The sequence below is a fragment of the Balearica regulorum genome, chromosome 12 (genome assembly GCF_011004875.1).
Source record: "Balearica regulorum gibbericeps isolate bBalReg1 chromosome 12, bBalReg1.pri, whole genome shotgun sequence".
Classification (NCBI taxonomy): domain Eukaryota; kingdom Metazoa; phylum Chordata; class Aves; order Gruiformes; family Gruidae; genus Balearica; species Balearica regulorum.
In genome coordinates this window covers 13,887,458-13,904,859 of record NC_046195.1, presented here as the reverse complement: position 1 = coordinate 13,904,859, position 17,402 = coordinate 13,887,458, and the positions used below count along the sequence as shown (strand labels likewise).

The following is a 17,402-nucleotide window of genomic DNA, read 5'->3' as shown; positions in this document are numbered from 1 at the left end:
TCTTGGAAAGGGGACAATGATTTTACCGATCTTCCTTTAAATTTAGACCTTTGGTATTTTCAAGTATCCAACATACCATCAGGAAGGATTAGGAACAATATGCCAGCTTCACTGATATCATCCATTTCTATCTGATCAAGCCAGTAACAGATTGGACACAGATTGATCAGGACAAATTTGTATGGAGATCAGCTCTCCCTGGAAGAGAGCTCTACATGAAGTTAAACATGGTTTCATGGTATTATGAAAAAATGCTGAAAATGGCACAGAAAAGCAGATGAATACTTTTAGCCTATCAGTATTTGTAAATGAAGGGACTTCTAAAGGAAGTAATAAAAATTATACAGGAATTGCCCTAACACTTTCAGCCCTTGAGCCTTTCAAACATACTCAGCCACTTAACCCAAAGGCACTTCTGTGTTGATTTCTGTAGGACAGCTGAACATACATGTGCTATTATTCCCCATGAAATCCTCCCTGCTCTTACTAAGGCAAGCAAGGGAGACACAAGAACATGTCATGCTCCTTTTTGTCTTACCCTCCTCTCGGAGCACAGTGAGGATTTGCACTGAGGGTTTAGTTTAGTTCCAGCTCATGCACAGCTCTCCCTAATAACCATCCAAATGATCAGAGCATCCCAGGACCGTGCTCTTTTGATTATAAAACGTGCTTTTCTGAAGACAAAAGAACTACTACCACCACCACCCACCCGCCTCCAAATCCCAAACAGACAAAACCTTGAAGAATTTACAATAAAATAAAAGCATAGCTAATTTCTAACAGATCAGTGCTCTGTCTTTTCAAGTTTTGTCTAGCAACACATCATTCACTTCACTTTGATTTCACTTTTACATTATAGTTTGCACCGTTATAATTACCTGTCTGAACAGAGATCCCAAACATATTTAGAAAGGCATCCATTATTGTGGCCATTAACAGAATGTGTTGACTGTGCTTATTTATATGATTAAAGTGGACTAATTTGCATGCCAGCTATTAAGATATTCCACAGCTAATTTATAATCTTATATTTTCATGGCATTTATAATTAGCATTTTCATGGAAGAAGGCTGACATTTCAATCCATGGAACTTTAGTTTGGAGGATGATGACATTACTTTTAAAAATCTCAGATGAAGACATCTGAAGACCTCAGAAGAAGATTCTTCATCAGACAGATGCATCATCTATATTCCAACATTTAAATGGAAACGTTTAATTTCATTAAGGTGAAAATGCTTAAGGAAACAAGTGCTTTCCCTGGGTATCGCATTAAGTATCTACCATGACTGCATCCACAAGGCCTCCATGCGTAGCTGAACACGCAGAGTGGAAAAAGGCTGATAGTCAGTGACCCCGTGGGAGTTGCTCCTATGTAACCAGTGACAGCATCTGTTCTTATCTCTTCTGCATTTGCATTTTTGGAGAGAAAAACCCTCCCAACTTCTGCTTCTCTGTGCTAGATGTTGAGAAATAAAACATTTACACTGCAACAGTCACAAGCGTGCAGACCTGTTCCTCGTGCACAGTATACACAGAACAGCATTTTATGTGCCTGGAGTGCACAGAGTCTTGCTCAATATGCTTCTTCCTTTAACCACAGAATATACTGCATGTTACAACAGCTAACAAAATTTTAAATTGTGGTTTTACTGAAACATACAGCTAACCAACAATTCTCCTGTAAGAAAAACTGATTACATAAAGCATTGCAACATAACAATGCACACATTTAAGATCTAAAAAATTTCAAAAAATGAGTAATTAGGAAATCTCACCAAGACCTTGGTGGAATTAAGACCATTTTTGAAAACTGAGGAGCCAGCCCTGAGACTGGAACAGAGTTTTTCCAGAGGAAAGGCAGTAGGTAGGACTGGCTTTGTAAAGCAATGCTCATCCATAGCTCAGGAAATGTTTTCGGTGAGCCTCATGGGGCAGAGACAGCTCCTCCTTTAGCCCTGCAGGCTAAAATTCCCGAGTTTCACACACAGCTCACTATAACCATAAAGGACACTTAATTTTTTTAAAAAGCTGTATTTTCCCACCCTGTAGATTCCTGCAGTAACCTCCACAGTTCTGAATGCTTGGAAGAAGTGGCAGTTTCTTACAGGAGGAAAGCATTTACAGTAATATTATGGGCTAAATTAATGTAACATGAATACTGACAACTTACTTCTTAACTAAATGCTAATGTTACCCTGCAGCTCCATGAGATGTTGGCAACACCTGTGCAAGTTAAACTTCAAAACTTAAAGTCACCATATGCTTGTTCCCTAGAAGGGGCACCTTTAAAAAAAAATATAACTGCTCTTTCTTTACTGTGGTGTTTTTCTTTGATGCTGGTTAACAGAACATGAAAAATACTCCGGCAATGTAAATCTCCTGAAGGTAAAACCATTCCTACACTAAACCTCATACTGTCTGCGTGGCACTTTGCTTTATGTTTGTAATGAGATACTGTGAAAATGCAAGCGAACTTGACCTTACCCTCATCTTTGGACTTGCAAAACAATCTCTGCTTGAAACTTCCTCACATTTCCTTTCATGTGCCAGATCAAGACTGAGACCAATCAGATAAAGTAGCGTGTCTTGAAGGCTTGACTCACAGCTGTCCAGACAGTTAACCTTAGCTATGGAAGGAAAAAAAAAATAATCAAACAATCTGTTTTCTTTGCAGACTTGCAACTGGTGTATCACATGATGTGACACTAATTTCCCAACAGTGTATACTTTGAAGCTGACAAGTGTTAAGCCATGATTAAAAATTCCAGATGAATGTAAGTTCCTGTCACTTAGATGAGTCCCTCAGTTGCATTGGTGACCACAGGAAAACAACCAGGAATCCATCTGCCCATTTATGTAGGAGAAAGGTGCTGCAGAGACTTAATTATAGGGTGAATCAGTTAAGCAGCTGGAGATCAGATAGAGAGTTGACTCACAATCGGCCTAAATTAAATGCAGTTAGTTCTTGTTTTACCACTAGGATCAAGAATAATACAGTAGACCCAAAAAACACCATGGGAAATTTTGCATACTTGCTTCCAAAAACTCACAGGTCTATTGTGATTAGTTTTACTAACTGGTTGAGAAAAACAGCTGTTTTATCAATTAATTAAAACACATATCCATGAAACAGACATACCAAGAATGCCCTAATTGTAATATATAAATAAGAAGCATAATTGGATAACTTCAGTACGTGCAGGGGAAATTGTGACTTTTGAAGTAACCTCACGTCAGACAAAACTGACAGCTTTTTACAGACAGTATGTCTTTGATAAGTATGCTACAGCTTATTGTATATGCTTTGAACGTGCCCTTACAATTAAACAAAAATGCAGTGCCTTGTTAGCAGGACACAAGATTGAGTTATTTTTGCTTCTTCGATAAATCACTCATTCCAGAACCTTTTTAGAGTAATAAATTCACTTTAACTGTAGAGGTTGTTAAATTGTAATAAATGGATATTATAAACATTAAATATCAAGTGAACAAACTAAGTAGAAACACTACAGATGATTTAAATCAAGAACTAAAAGCTAGAAAGTTAATAGAAAAATTCAAAATATTTGCAATAATTAATAGTTACAGCAAATATTCAAACCAGTTGTTTAGTCTAGATTAAATCCTTATTTGGGACCTATTAGACTAAAAATGCCTTCTGATGTCCATGTCCTGGTTTCCTTTCATGGAGGAACAGGAGGAACGTGGGAGAGGAACAGTGACATTTTGCTCTCAAAAGCTTACTTGTATGAGTAATTTTACCATATCAAGAGTCCCGTTGAGTTTACCAGGGCTATTCGTGTAAGGAGTTCCTCATAGGCATGATTCTTCACAGAATTGAAGCCATTAAAGGCTATTAATTGTCCTGCCTGGTAATAAGGTTATTTACATATATCTTCTCAAAGAACAGGGCCAGTCACTAACAGGAAATAAGGAAAAGATTTCACTGGACAATACCTTTCTCAAAATTACAATTGTTTAAATTATAGATGGTCAAAGATGCTATCAAGCAAGGAGTTGACTAAGCAAATCACAAGTCTGGAAATCAGTTCAGACTTATGAAACACTTTTGGGGTGATTTTCTTAAAAGTTACTGTTAAAAAAAAAAAAGGAGAAGAAAAAATAATCTCTGACACAGTAAACATCTAACTTGTGAACATCCTCCTTCGACTACAGTGCAGAAGCTTCCAGTGCAAAACAGTTCCTTTTCCCTCATCCACACCAGGAAAAGTGATGGTCAGAAAAATGTTACAAAACGGACTTGTCTCCCTTGCTTTAGCTTACAAAAGTCCACATTAATTTGGATGAAAGCAGGAGCTAAATAGCATAGCAGTTTGACCTTAAATTTGTAGAAAATAGCATCCCTTTTCACTATCACAACAATTTTCCCAAGTCACTTTAAATGTCTGTGGTAGTGTGGGCACGTTTCTCTATGGAGAACCTCTGTGTGCATGTGAGCAGTGCCCTGCTAAATTCCAGGACGCTCATTCAGCAGCGGCGAAAATGGCGATTTAAACCCCTTGTAATCACACTGCCCGGGGCTCTCTGTGTACTATACACATCAGATCTCCCCTTCTGAAAATTTTTCACTTCCCTCCACCCGTTTTCATTTAAGGTGAGAGATGTCAACGTTAGCACTGGATGTCTCCTTGCATTCTGGTTTTCCTGTGCAATCACCACAACCGTTTTCAAAAAGAGGTAGCAATGGCATGGCACATCGGCAGGTAGGTCAGCACGGACTCACAGTCACCTGATTTGCACATCCACCTACAATAACTTCTCTTGCCTTTACAAATCGTTTTTTGCCACTGAAAGTGATATTTGTCTCCCCCAAGAGCAATGGGCTTTAAGATACGCTGTTATACCAATTCCAAAAGTACTCGCAATAAGAAATTAATATCGTGTTAGAAACATGACACTGAAACGATGGCGTTATAATCACTAAAAGATTTAAGCGGACATGATTACAGTAATTTATATCTTGATGTGATTACAGTAATTTGTATCTATTAATTAACACACATTTTAAATCTCTTGCCACGTTAACTTTTTTAAGGAAATTATATGCTTCAACTTAACAATGTGAAATTCACCCCAAATATGTTACTTATTTCTTTTCAATTTTGTTGCACAACTATAACACAACCACAAAACAAGAAGTACCAGCTACAGAAGTATTAAGTTATCAAATGTGATCAGAATGAAGTTGTGGGTATTTCTAGCAGTGTTGGTGAAGATTTTTTTTTATTTTTTTTGAAGGGTCTTCTGTATAAGTGACATAACTGTTCTCATCTCTTGACTCCTCCTGTCATATAAATATAGCATTAAAAGAACACATCAGTATATCTTCTATCCATATCAGTATATTCTAAATGAGATTTTGCTTCTATGTCATTCAGATCTATCTGCATTTCCAAGCAACGGGGAGAGAGGATTTCTTAAGAATAAATATATTGAGCAATTAAAATAAATGTCTAGAGTGGAATCTTGCCAGGATAAGAACAGATAAGTAATAATAATTCATACTTTATGTGCTGAATGGAATTTAAAAATATGAACTACTCACCTGAGCAGCAGCTAGGCATACATGCTATTGTTGTTTTACAGCTGAGGAAGGCGAGAAGCAGCAACAGAAGCATTTGGAAGAGGATGAGATCAATACAAGGAAAGAATAAAAGCACAGTTTTTCAGACAGTAAAGTGAAACTCTCAACAGGCTTCCCCTTCCTTCATTTCTCTCATGAGCCCCTGTGACACGAGGGGTCTCCAAGCTGCCACTTAACCATGTTCAAAAACTGGAAAAAAGCTGGTGTTGACCAACTCCTCCATCTACTTACTTTTAACTCACTAGCTGATGTTTAGCTCTTAATCCTGGCCATGCATTTTCTCCTGGATTTGGATGATGATCCCTAGCTTTGGGGAAGAATGTGTAAGCAGTGGCAAGCGCTCAGGTTAGATGATGAGGGTAATGAAGGAAAATAACTAACAAGTCCCAGAAGCAAGTTAGGTACAAAGGTCACAGACCAAACAGTGCCCAAGTAAAGTGAATTTGGCAGATGTGAAAAGAGACAGGAGGAAAACCAACGCCAAAACCAAATTACGTCTCAGCACCATCTAGAGAAATCCCTTCCTTCCTAGGGCACGCAATCAAATTCTATTGATCTTCCCTAACTTCTAGCAGATTTCAGGCAGAGCAGAAGTTTCACAAAAACAAACCAGGCCCCAGAGCCATGATACATATTTGTGCCTCCTTTCCCTGCTAGGTGTTTGAATTTCCTGGGCAGGATTGAATTCCATCCGTTTCTCATTAATCATCGTTTTAATGTTTTGCATTTACAGTAGCAAGCCAGGGCCAGCAGCACTTTTGCTTGTATCTTAAACTGGCATAATTTCAAAACATTGTGCCATAATTTCACAAAACGGGGACACACTTAATTTGTATTTAGTGTTGGCAGCAGTTTTTACCAAAGAGACACTGTGTCAGGACACTAAAATAGATTTCAAAAAATCAGGAGAGTGCTGTAACACAGCATACTTTTTTGTACTTAGTTTCAAGCAACCCACATATAACATTGTTACGCTGCTGTTTCCCAAGAACTGAACAACAAAGCTGAGCTTTGTTATCGGCTGACTTGAGCATGAGTCGTGAACATCTGCATTTTTAACTTAAAAGCCATATCAGAAGGAGTATTTGACTCCAGATATGATATTTAAATAAATCTACATAGCTGCTAAAACCAATTCCAGAAATTCTCTGAGGACATGCAAGGAGGAAAGTCCAAAAGTTATTTTACATTAAAATTCATGACAAATTGACTGTTTTAATTAAAAAAACCCCCAAAGTTCTCCATTTGTCAATTTGATAAAATACATGTTTAAAAAAGCCCACTCCTACCAGATCTTGGCTTTATATAACCTGCTTTCTACAGTTCACATAAAAAACGTACATGGTTTATATAATTGTTTTTTTAAGCTTTCAAGGATTCCAGAAAATCCTTTAACAAATTGTCAAAAAAATTAAGTTAGGCCCTTTAAAAGAAAGGGCAGCTAAGATACTTATTCATGAATTACTAGATGTTGGTTGAATACCCAACACCTTCCAACTGCCTTTGCAACAGTGGCCATGTTATTTAGCTATGTTCCCAGCTGCCCAACTTCCCCTAATTCATCCTAGCATTTCTTCCTACCTCTCCCTATGTTATTTATGAAGATAATACCTTCCCTGAAGCAGAGACTTTGACTTCTTATAAATGTATACAATAACTAGAACAAAGGGGACGTAAACTAGTAACAGAAGATTTAATCACAGTAAATCAAGTAAATATTATGGAACACATTTTACAACTAGGTAAACTGAACTGAATTGACTGAGGTGATGGAACAAAGTAACAGCAGACTTGGAAATCAAAGCAAGAAATCTTATCTCTCTATTTATTTTAACTAAGCCCACCGGATATAAGCAGCACACATATAGCACACTTCACTGCATGCCTTCCCCATCCAGCAGATGTTTCTTAGGGAGAGAGGCTCGTTGCTGTCCAGAACGCTACTTGTTGCTTAATGTCATCTGCCAACACAAAAGTCACCTCCCTTGCTGGAAACGATAAATGTGCAACAGAAGAGGGGCCATATTACTATAAATGGTTTGTTATTATTTTTTTTAAAGAAGAAAATGTGGCATTATCTTTGAAATGTAGATGGAAGAACATGCCTATATGGTGAGACATAACCCCACCAAAGAGGCTACTTTGACTGGTTTTCTATTTTGTTATCTGTTCAGCTATTAAATGGCCATACTGTAGCATGTCTCAGAATTTGAGTCATGAAAACAAAAAAGTACAAGAAGTTTGTAATACTGGGATAAGTATTTTCCTTCTTTTTTTTTTTTTTTTGTTAAATAACTGACAGTTATTAACTTTTGAAATAACAGTACATAATGTTAGACAATAAATTACCTCCAGCTTCATTTTTCAAGATGTCTCCTTCTCCCAGTTCTCTCAACTTATCTGTGCTACATCACTTACAAATTCCTTACAAAGGTGATGCTGAGATCCTTTTCTTCTCCCACTTACTGACATCATGAGACCAATCAATGCTAACAGACTTATCATGCTAATGACTGTAAAAGGTTCACAGTCTGTCCCTAAGAATAATTAAATAAACAATGACAAAGACAGAAAAAAAGTTTATGATGTTACCCTCACTTTCCCCAAAAAAACCACATCAGAAGGAAGACTGCTTGACTTGATAAACTAAGGAATGCATTTAAATTAAAACCTGATTATTGTCATAATGCATTTGTACTTAGGAAACCCAATGATTAACTGAAGAGAAAGTCAAAAGAAATGAAATGTTGCCTATAATGGAGTTGTGGAGGCAGCATCCTGTAGTTGACTAAAAATGCAGATGTCTCTATGTAAAACTGCTAGCAGGTTTTGTTTGATTGGGGGGTTTTGTTGTGTTTGTTTTATATTTTTGATTTTTCAAAAGACTTAACTTCATGAATTGTATGTGAAATCTAATTTCAGTGCCAATTAGTTTCAGTAACTTAATGAAAAAATATATTCATAATAATGCAGATTTTGTGTGTTTAAATTTCATTTGAATATCTAATGAGGAAAATGCAGATAAAAAAAGATTGTGCTTTTCCTGCTTGAATAGAAATCAGCTAATGTTAGTGTAACAGAATTTCTTGCTGGACAAATTTCATAGACATTTCTGGTGTATTGACAACTTCCTGAGCAGGTGAAATGCATTTGAAATAGAAGCAGTCCCAGCTTTGCAGTGCTAATTCTATAAATGTGAAATGTAGGCATTTTCTCTGGTAATTTGCAGGGATGTCTATCACCACCAGTGACATCACTAATGTTTTGACTAAAGCAATAATACATTTGTCAGTGTTGTATTAATATTATCTTTTATTAAAATAGACTCATTCCTTTTTTGGGGAGGGTGGGTGGGGTTTTTTTGTTGTGTTTTTGTTGGTTTTTTAAAATTCTCTGTATTTTCATTTTTTTAAAAACAGCCTAAGCTTCAACATGGATATAATAAACCCCTCTTACAGGTGAGGCCAACTAATACTTCTCACTATCACTGCAAGTGAAAAGCAGCAACTCAAATCAAAACTGAGTCTTTAGAAAGATTAAATGACTAAGACAGACGTACTAAAAGTCTGAATGTGAGAAATAAGTGGCAGGACAGCTTCTCGGCTGTATATAAAACATACTGAGTTAAACGATATAGGAAATTCTAGTCGCTGTGATAACACACAACCATCATGACACATATTTTCCGCTCCAAAAAGAGTTTTCTTTGATGGAAGCACAAATAGTCATTACAGCTTTCTTACTTCCTACCTTTAGACTAATGGACATATTACAATGCAATATTAAAAAAAAAAAAAAAAAGATTTTGTTGGAAGAGGCTGAAAAAAGATGTGGTACAAGAAAGAATGGAAAGGACTGGAAGCAGATCCTGCTCTTGTTCCAAGTAATAAAAGTGTTTTGTGAGCCAAGGATATTATTCACATGGAGAAAGACCATGCTCATCTCACCTGAAAACTTACAATGCTGGTGCTGATTTAATACTTCTAGCCTTGACAGACCTAGCCTAGCTCAGCAATATGCTACTTTAAAAGAAAACCGCAGCCCAGATTGAAGAGGTTTCATGGAGGTCTCATGCAACCCACACAGCAGCCAAGCCTCCAAGAAGACTTCCCTTCACTATGGTCCTCACGGGACTACTCACATGGGTTTGGAGATGTGGGTAGATAGGGACACTGCGTCTTAACCATTACAATCTGGAAAGGAGGGGATAAAAAAGAAATATATTCTGAACATCAAGATTCATGAGATGGAAAAGCAACTAGGTACTACAGCTCAATATTCCTCAAATATTAGCACAAAATGCTTGACTTCAGGTGCAAAGATAGTTGCATTGAAGTCAGACAAAAGAAGCATGAAGCCAGAACTGCAATTGAAGATGATAATAGTAGTCAAATATCACACCCCTGTCATTTCCTATGATGTAAGCTGTCAGCCAGACATGTTTTTCTCTAAAATCACACAGTATTACATACCTTTGCTATATTTCTTACCATGTGTCCTTCCCAATGTACAAGGCTCAGGGCTTAGCATATTTTTTTGTATCAAATGTTCTGGTGTTTTAAACTTGCAGTCGATAATCAACTGATGTACTAGACAAAATATCTGTTTGAAACATAGTCAACATGATGAATTCTAGCATTTTAACATAAATGGAAAGACCTTGATTTATTAGTCTTTTACCATTAAATAAAAAGGAGCTCCAGGGGCTTTCGTAAAAAATAAAAATAAAGCAGTGACAAAGAAAGACTGAGCATCGACATACTTCAGAAACAGGAAAGTCTAAAAAAGTTAGCAAACACCCTTATTCCTGTACTTTCTGCTAAGGGTTGCTCCAGACATTTGATCCTTGCAGAAAAAAAAGACCCTTTTTCAGTCGGTTGGTGCTCACGGAAATGCTCTTCCAGATTCTCTCTTTCCACATTTTCATATTTTCTTTCACTAACTTCAAAAGTGCAGCCTGAAAGATGAAAAGAAAACAAAGGGATGCTGTTCACGTATCATGTCTCAGCAACTCTCATGGCTACTGTGGTTTGGACTTCTGTGGTGAAACCAGGAACATTGTGTGGGCAGAGTTTGATTTCCTTGTTTGTATATTGAAAAAAATTGCTCTTCTCTGCAACAACAAACAGGTCTGGTACATTTTTAATGCGAACAAGGAACCCTAGGAAACCAAGACAACATGGGAAGCGTAGCAGCATCTCTATGAACTCCTGTGATGACAAAAATTAAATCCAGCAGCCTCTAAAGTGAAGATACACTGGGGAAAAACTAAGTAATGAAGTCCTAACCTTTTCTTTTACTGTCAATGTCTTTTAGGGCATTTTATCAACCTGCTTGGAAAAAATCTCCAATATCAATGACTGTGTTACAGTCCAAGAACAGTAATTGTTCAGTTAAACTCTCATTAACATTGCATATAACTGCAATACAATCCTTTGCTTTCCATTGCCCCCACAAAAAAAAAAAATAAAAAACCTATGCAGCAAGGTAATAAAACAAACTTACCTTACCAAAAAAAAACCAAACCCAAAACAAAACAAAAACCAGTTGAGATTCACGTGTTTAATACTATTATTTCCTCCTTGGAAATGACTATCCTCTGCTTTTTTAATAAAAAACAGAAATGTTATAAAATATATATGAAAAAAAATCATCCCTACTAGATGAAAAAGATTCTGAGTAAGTAGCACTCCCAATTTTGCAAGTTATAAAGGCATAGAATTGTTTGGAGACCCACACAGACTATGAGCTGCTTTCAAGCGCCTGTATTAGCCAATCTCCTCAAAGCCTGGCTGCTCTTTTAGGGACTTTTTCTATAAATGCGACAAGATGTTAGATTGTCAAGATCACCAACTAGAATGCTTCAGGTCCTGCCATTTACTAGGAGAATAATTTGGCCACAAACTTTCATCATTTCAGATGTTTTGGCCATTAAGTCATGGGTAACATCACCCTGGGAGTCCTATTTATAGCTGTTATGCTTCATTGTAAGGTCTGCAATCAAAGGTAAAAGATGTCTTCAGTTCTTTTATACACAGAAGAAAACCTGTCGAAATAAAGTCAGTTCACAGTTGAATTTTCAGAGCAAAATGAAATCAGCATTCACGGTGCTGCCTTTGAACAGTGAAAGGAGCTTTTATTCTTTTTATAAATATCATATTTTATATGAGGTTTATAAATACACTTGGCAAAGTAGTTTCATCCAAGTGTTAGCAATTTCATATCTTTCATTTACAGGATATTGACCCAGTTGATTTGTAATTAATTGCAGACCTTTTTCTCATTAGCTTATTGATTGAGGAGTCTGCAATGCATTCTTGACTGTATTATAAATTACAGCCTTGGTTTCAGGGTACATTTGGTTGCAGTTAATTCCGGTTGTCTACATTTTTCACATTGTAAGAGTTACCTGCTGTACATCTTGCCAAACTATATCCTTTACAGGAGAGAACTACAGGTCCTTTGTTATTGTAGATCCACTTCTACGAGTAATAAATCCAATATTCTACTTATTCAGATTTAAGAGTGCAACAGTAAAACAACAACAAAAAAAGCCTTCATTTTCATGCTCTCAAACAAGGCTTTAGCCAAAGCTCATGAAACCTGCTGGAGGTTTTCCATTGATTTCAGAGAGCTTTGGATCAGTCTCCCAAGTGAGTAGGTTGCAAAAGCAGGCTTGAAGATCATACTTTTATAAAAATAACTAAAACTATAGTATGAGGGGGAAAAAATAAATCTTGAAATCATTATTAAAAAAAATCCTTTACTGAAAGTCCAGTAAACCTAGCAATGTTGTAAACCTTAAAAACCTTAAGTAAAATAAGAGCAAAAGAAGTCCAGGGTAGATTAGGAAAGGGGTACATTCCAGATTAATTCAAATAGATGCAGGCATTCGGCAATAGCATTTGTAAATGCTTGTTTTTCAGTAAAGGTAAATTCTCTTATTGAAAATCCCAAACAAATAAACCCTGCGCTTAAAAAGCACTTACCTGATTTCACAGTAGAGGATCTTGGTAATATGCATTAAAGTTAGCACGGAATAAACGTTCTGCGCCATCTCTAGTGCCCATATGATTAAAACACAAACATAGTAAGAAATTAATTTAAAGTAAAACTAATTTAGTCTAGATTATGGCAGGAGAGAACAATGTCACACCCTAAATTTAATTTAAAATAAGGATGACTGGAGTGGTTCTCATTGTAAATAGTAGAGCCATTTCTTCTTCTGTTCCAGAAGGTGCAGTTCTGAATCATGGTTCTAGTCACAGATGCACATCCTGACCAGTACCACTGTCAAATCCGGTCTCAGCAGCCCATAATTCCATTTCAGTATTTCAGGATTTAAGCTGGAGCCGCTCTCCCCAAAACACATCTCTCCTTGGCACTACAAACAAAACATCCTGAAAACGAAAGGAATTCTCCTTTTCTTAAGTGCCTAAATTACTGACGTGCTTAAATCATTATCAAGAGGAAACATTCATTAGAACAATGGAATTATGATCCATTCTGGCAAACACCGAAGTGCTGCATTTCCACCAACGTGGAAAGGTCTCCGAGGTCTCTCACATTTGTGAGGTCCATCTCCTCTCTCATCTTCACAGCTGGATTTTTACTGACTAAATACCCAACTATGGGGAGGAAACTAATCACAGAATCATAGAATCATTTGGGTTGGAAGGGACCTTAAAGATCATGTAGTTCCAACCCCCCTGCTGCAGGCAGGGACACCCTCAACTAGACCAATGTCTTGCTTTTATATAAATGAGATGGAATTGAACTACAGAGGATTAAACCCTTTCAGCTGAAAAAAAAGCCTGCCTCAGCAAGAGTTTCTGTGCCAGTATAGGCTGAACCGGTTGCTAAACCAGAAGATAGTTCAACACCACAGAGTTATCTTACCACATTTCTTTCAGTCTTTGCAAATAGAGCTCTATCAGGTTTAGGCTCGGTTCCTCTCCTCGTTGTGCAGCACAGCTACATCGGTGAAAACTCTTCAGCATGGGCTGAGGTTGTGCTAGCAATGCACGGCAGGCAGGGCAGTGCCACTGCGGTAGGAGGGTCAAGGTCTCCTGTGTGGAAATGGCTTTTAAACTGGCAAAAGTGTACTTGCACCACTGAGCATATCCAGGTCTGTGCCTTGCTCACTCCTGCCAAGCAAGTACACGTAGCATAACCAGAAAAATTGCATCTGCTCTGAGGACTTCTCCTAACACAAATCTGCCTGACAGGGATCAAACTCCTTATCAAACCTGGCTTGACACAGCCTTGCCAGCAAACATCTGTAGTGTAGACATGGTCTCAAAGCTATTGCTTTAAAGGGAAAGGCCACCAGCTGAGTCTCACTTTCTCTTTGATCTTTTTGAATGCTTTTATCAAAGCAATCCAAAGGGCCTCTGCTGAAGCAATTCTTACTGAACTGAAAAGGCAAAAATGGAGACACAAGAGGAGGAGAGGGATGCTGTGCACACACACACCACCCCATCCCGTTTCCCCCCAAAAGACAGTCAAAATGGGGTCTGGGCAATATTATCTTTATTGTGGAGGCCTATAACTGCATATCTAATGACCTACTGTGCTGCTTTATATAAAAAAACATGTTTGAATGCATCTGGCCAGGGATTACATGTCCATATGTGCAACCAAATCATTAAATAACTTATGCCTCTTCTGCCACTCACTGAATTTCTTTCAGAATGGTATCAGTTATAATGTTTGCACAGATGGAGGCTTCCACCAGCAAAGACTAAATATCATGTACTCAAGACTTGCAATGTAAAACTACCATGGCAGTGCATTATTTTAATCTATGTACCTAATTGCTTCAAAGCTCCTGAAACAGGTTACTGTTTAGACCATAATTTATGAACAGTCTCAGAGTAATCGGTGACTGCAGCCAGCACGAGTCATTGATCAGCCTGAATCCATTTGCCTGGTTTTGACAGAGGCGAACGTGCTGCGTGATGGGCTGGGTGTGCAGCTTCTCCCTCCCCGGGTGGAAATTCCAGACCTGCTCATGTGTCTACTCATTTTCCAGCGTACTAGCTGAGATTGGACAAAGATATATGTTGAGACGTGTTCTTACACAGCCTAAAGCAACTTGAAATAAGGATTCTGAATATGTGTGAATGTCAGCTCACTATTACAAAGGGATTTTTGTTTACCTAGAGAACCTCACCCCTTTCTCCAAGGCAAGCCAGCCAGCTAGCCCAAGGAATGGTGACCTTCATCCACATTAATTTGACAGAGCTACAATCCCTGCTGTTATTCCCTGGAGGAAACAGATAGTACTGACCACAGTTCCTTGGGGGATGGCGAGTGTCTCTAGTGCCCTTGGAAAGCAAAAAAATTGTGACAGGCAAAATAGTGAAAAAAAGATCTTTCAGAAAGCCAAAAAGCAGACTGATTGGGTAATTTCTCTTCCCCTCCACAACCAGCTGAAGAACAAGGCAAACTCTGTCTCACTGAAGGAGGGCAGAAACTCATAATCCTTTAAAGCAAATAGCTAGAAAAACAGAACATCCCAAAGGAGTTCTCTTGTACACGTTTACTAGCAAGACTAATCCTGACCTCTTAGCTCCCTGATTATGCTTTCGAAGACTAAGGAAGAGGGGTTTAACTTTCCTGGAAGCCCCAGTGAAAACTGCCAAGATGAGGAACAACTAAGGCCATTTTAAAACCGCAAATACATGACAGAGGCAGACTTCTGAAAAGTAGGACAGAGATGATGTAAAATGAGATGTACCGGAGGAAGTTAATTCTCCCAGCAAACTACAAAAGACTGGTCCAGGTCCAGCTCTTAGTCTTTTTGCTTCTAATCAGTACCATGTTGCCTTCCATCTTTGTTCCTCACCAATCTAGTGTTGTCTCTGTTCCTGGCTCTTGGCCATTCCCATGTAGCCTCACCTGCCTCTGAAGCATATAGATACACACATACATACGTATACACACAAACACCTCTCAGAAAAGAGCTGAAGGTCTCTGCACTGGCCAACCACCCACGACACTCTGATCTATTGACTCTTCCTTGCCGCCCCCAAAACCACTTTCTTCAAATTGACTTTGCGATGTGGACTTGCGCACATCAGAGAAACCAAACCAGGCTTGCATAGTCCTACACATCCTAGCTTTGATGAATTACTAGAGGCTAAATTAACTCTTGCTTGAGAATGAAATGTCTTAAGATACCTGATACATGGTTATTCTTGTAATGAGCTTTTTATTTACGGTATCCCTACTGAAACCCTCAAAGTTGCACTCCTGTGCACAAACAGCAAATATTTTTCTTCATTTACTGTTTCTATGCAGACAAGCTGGCTACTGATTACCAACGTTAAGCCGGGCTTCTCAGCAGCATAAGATATAGTAAGATGAAATCAGAGTTTCACGGGTTTTGGTTTACAGTTATCCTGCACTGGGTGAGGGGAAGGAGGAATTAGAGTTAGTTTCAAGTGACATTAATTGAAGGGATTGCAAACATAGTGCATTAGGTCAAATATACAATTACTAACTAGAAAGTGCTTATACCTTTTGTGCGCTCACAAAATCAGTCTGATGGACAGCTTCAGCGGCAACAATCTTATTCATGAGCAGAGTGCACCACAAAGGATACTGTTATATTACCTGGTTTTGATGAAAGAGACAGCCTCAAAAGACAGGTTGCAAAAAACCCCCATTTAAACAGGTTGTATTGGTTTAACTGAATGAAATTTTTGCAAAATTGTAGTAAAATTCATACTTATGGATGAGATACTACTATTTGCAACTGTGACCCAAAGACAGTATGATTCAGAATTCCCTAATAAAGTGATTTAATTGGCTTCCATTCTAATTTGCCATTTTATCAGAGGCAGAGAAATCAAGCAACAGGGTGGAGAGAAAGAAAAAAGATGGTAGGGGGCCGGGGAAGGAAACCTCTTCCAGAGAATGGAGTACACTTTGTGTTTTGGCTTTATTGACCTAGAAATAAGATTAAGTTACATCCAGTAGAGCTGGAAAGTCAACACACAGCATTCATATCACCAGTGATATGTGCCTCACTTCTTCAATGGATGATTAAATGGGTGTAAATATCCATTGGACAATTTTTCAGTGTGACATTTCTGCCATGACTTTATCCAAAACACAGAGTATCAGCTATCAGGAAACACGCCGCTTTCTAACACAAAGGCTTCAAAAAGACTCTATGGCATTCCAGACAGAGCAGGAATTTCAGTGATAGTTAGAGCGTGTAGCTTGCTCCGTAGGGTTTTCATTCCCTAGAACCATATCATCAGAGAACAGTGTCAAAGTTGAACATGTTACGAAAGAGAGCGCCAATCTGCAAACACAGACTGATTTGTGCTTTTTCTTGCATGTGCCCTGCATGGCTACCCATCTGTATATGCAATGAGAGGAAAATATAAGTGGCTGTATGTAGCCAGATCCTTCTCACTGCAGAAGGAAAAAAAAAAAAATTAATAAAGCAGCTGAAGCCAAGGGATTTCAGTTCATTAGATTTGTATTATTATATTCTTAAATGATTCCCAGAGAAGTGGAAAACTGGGCAAAATTATGACAGGCAAAGTCTGACTGCCATGCAGAGGAATTTAAGAGCCAGTTTAACCGCATCTGACCTCTCTGGTATGTTTTTTGTGGCAATAGGCATCAATAGGTCACCTTAATGCCAGAAGTGGGTGTTTTTTCAGATAAGTGGATTAATTGCTTGAATTGGATGATGCTTCTGCTAAGAAAACCTGTAGTCTATAAAATAATAAATGTGACTAATATCAACAAGCTTGAGTGTCAAAGGCAAACT

General features: G+C 38.0%; 1 long non-coding RNA gene across 1 annotated transcript in view; it reads right to left on the bottom strand.

Moving 5' to 3' along the window:
- The window catches only part of LOC142603558 (uncharacterized), a 31,843-nt gene extending 18,904 nt beyond the window's left edge, over positions 1-12,939 (bottom strand). Inside the window, exons 1-2 of the long non-coding RNA XR_012837497.1 lie at positions 12,598-12,939; positions 2,488-2,630 (exon numbers count right to left, since the gene is read on the bottom strand). This is a non-coding gene — a long non-coding RNA (uncharacterized LOC142603558). The remainder of the gene's footprint in view (positions 1-2,487; positions 2,631-12,597) is intronic.
- Positions 12,940-17,402: the final 4,463 nt, after the last annotated feature.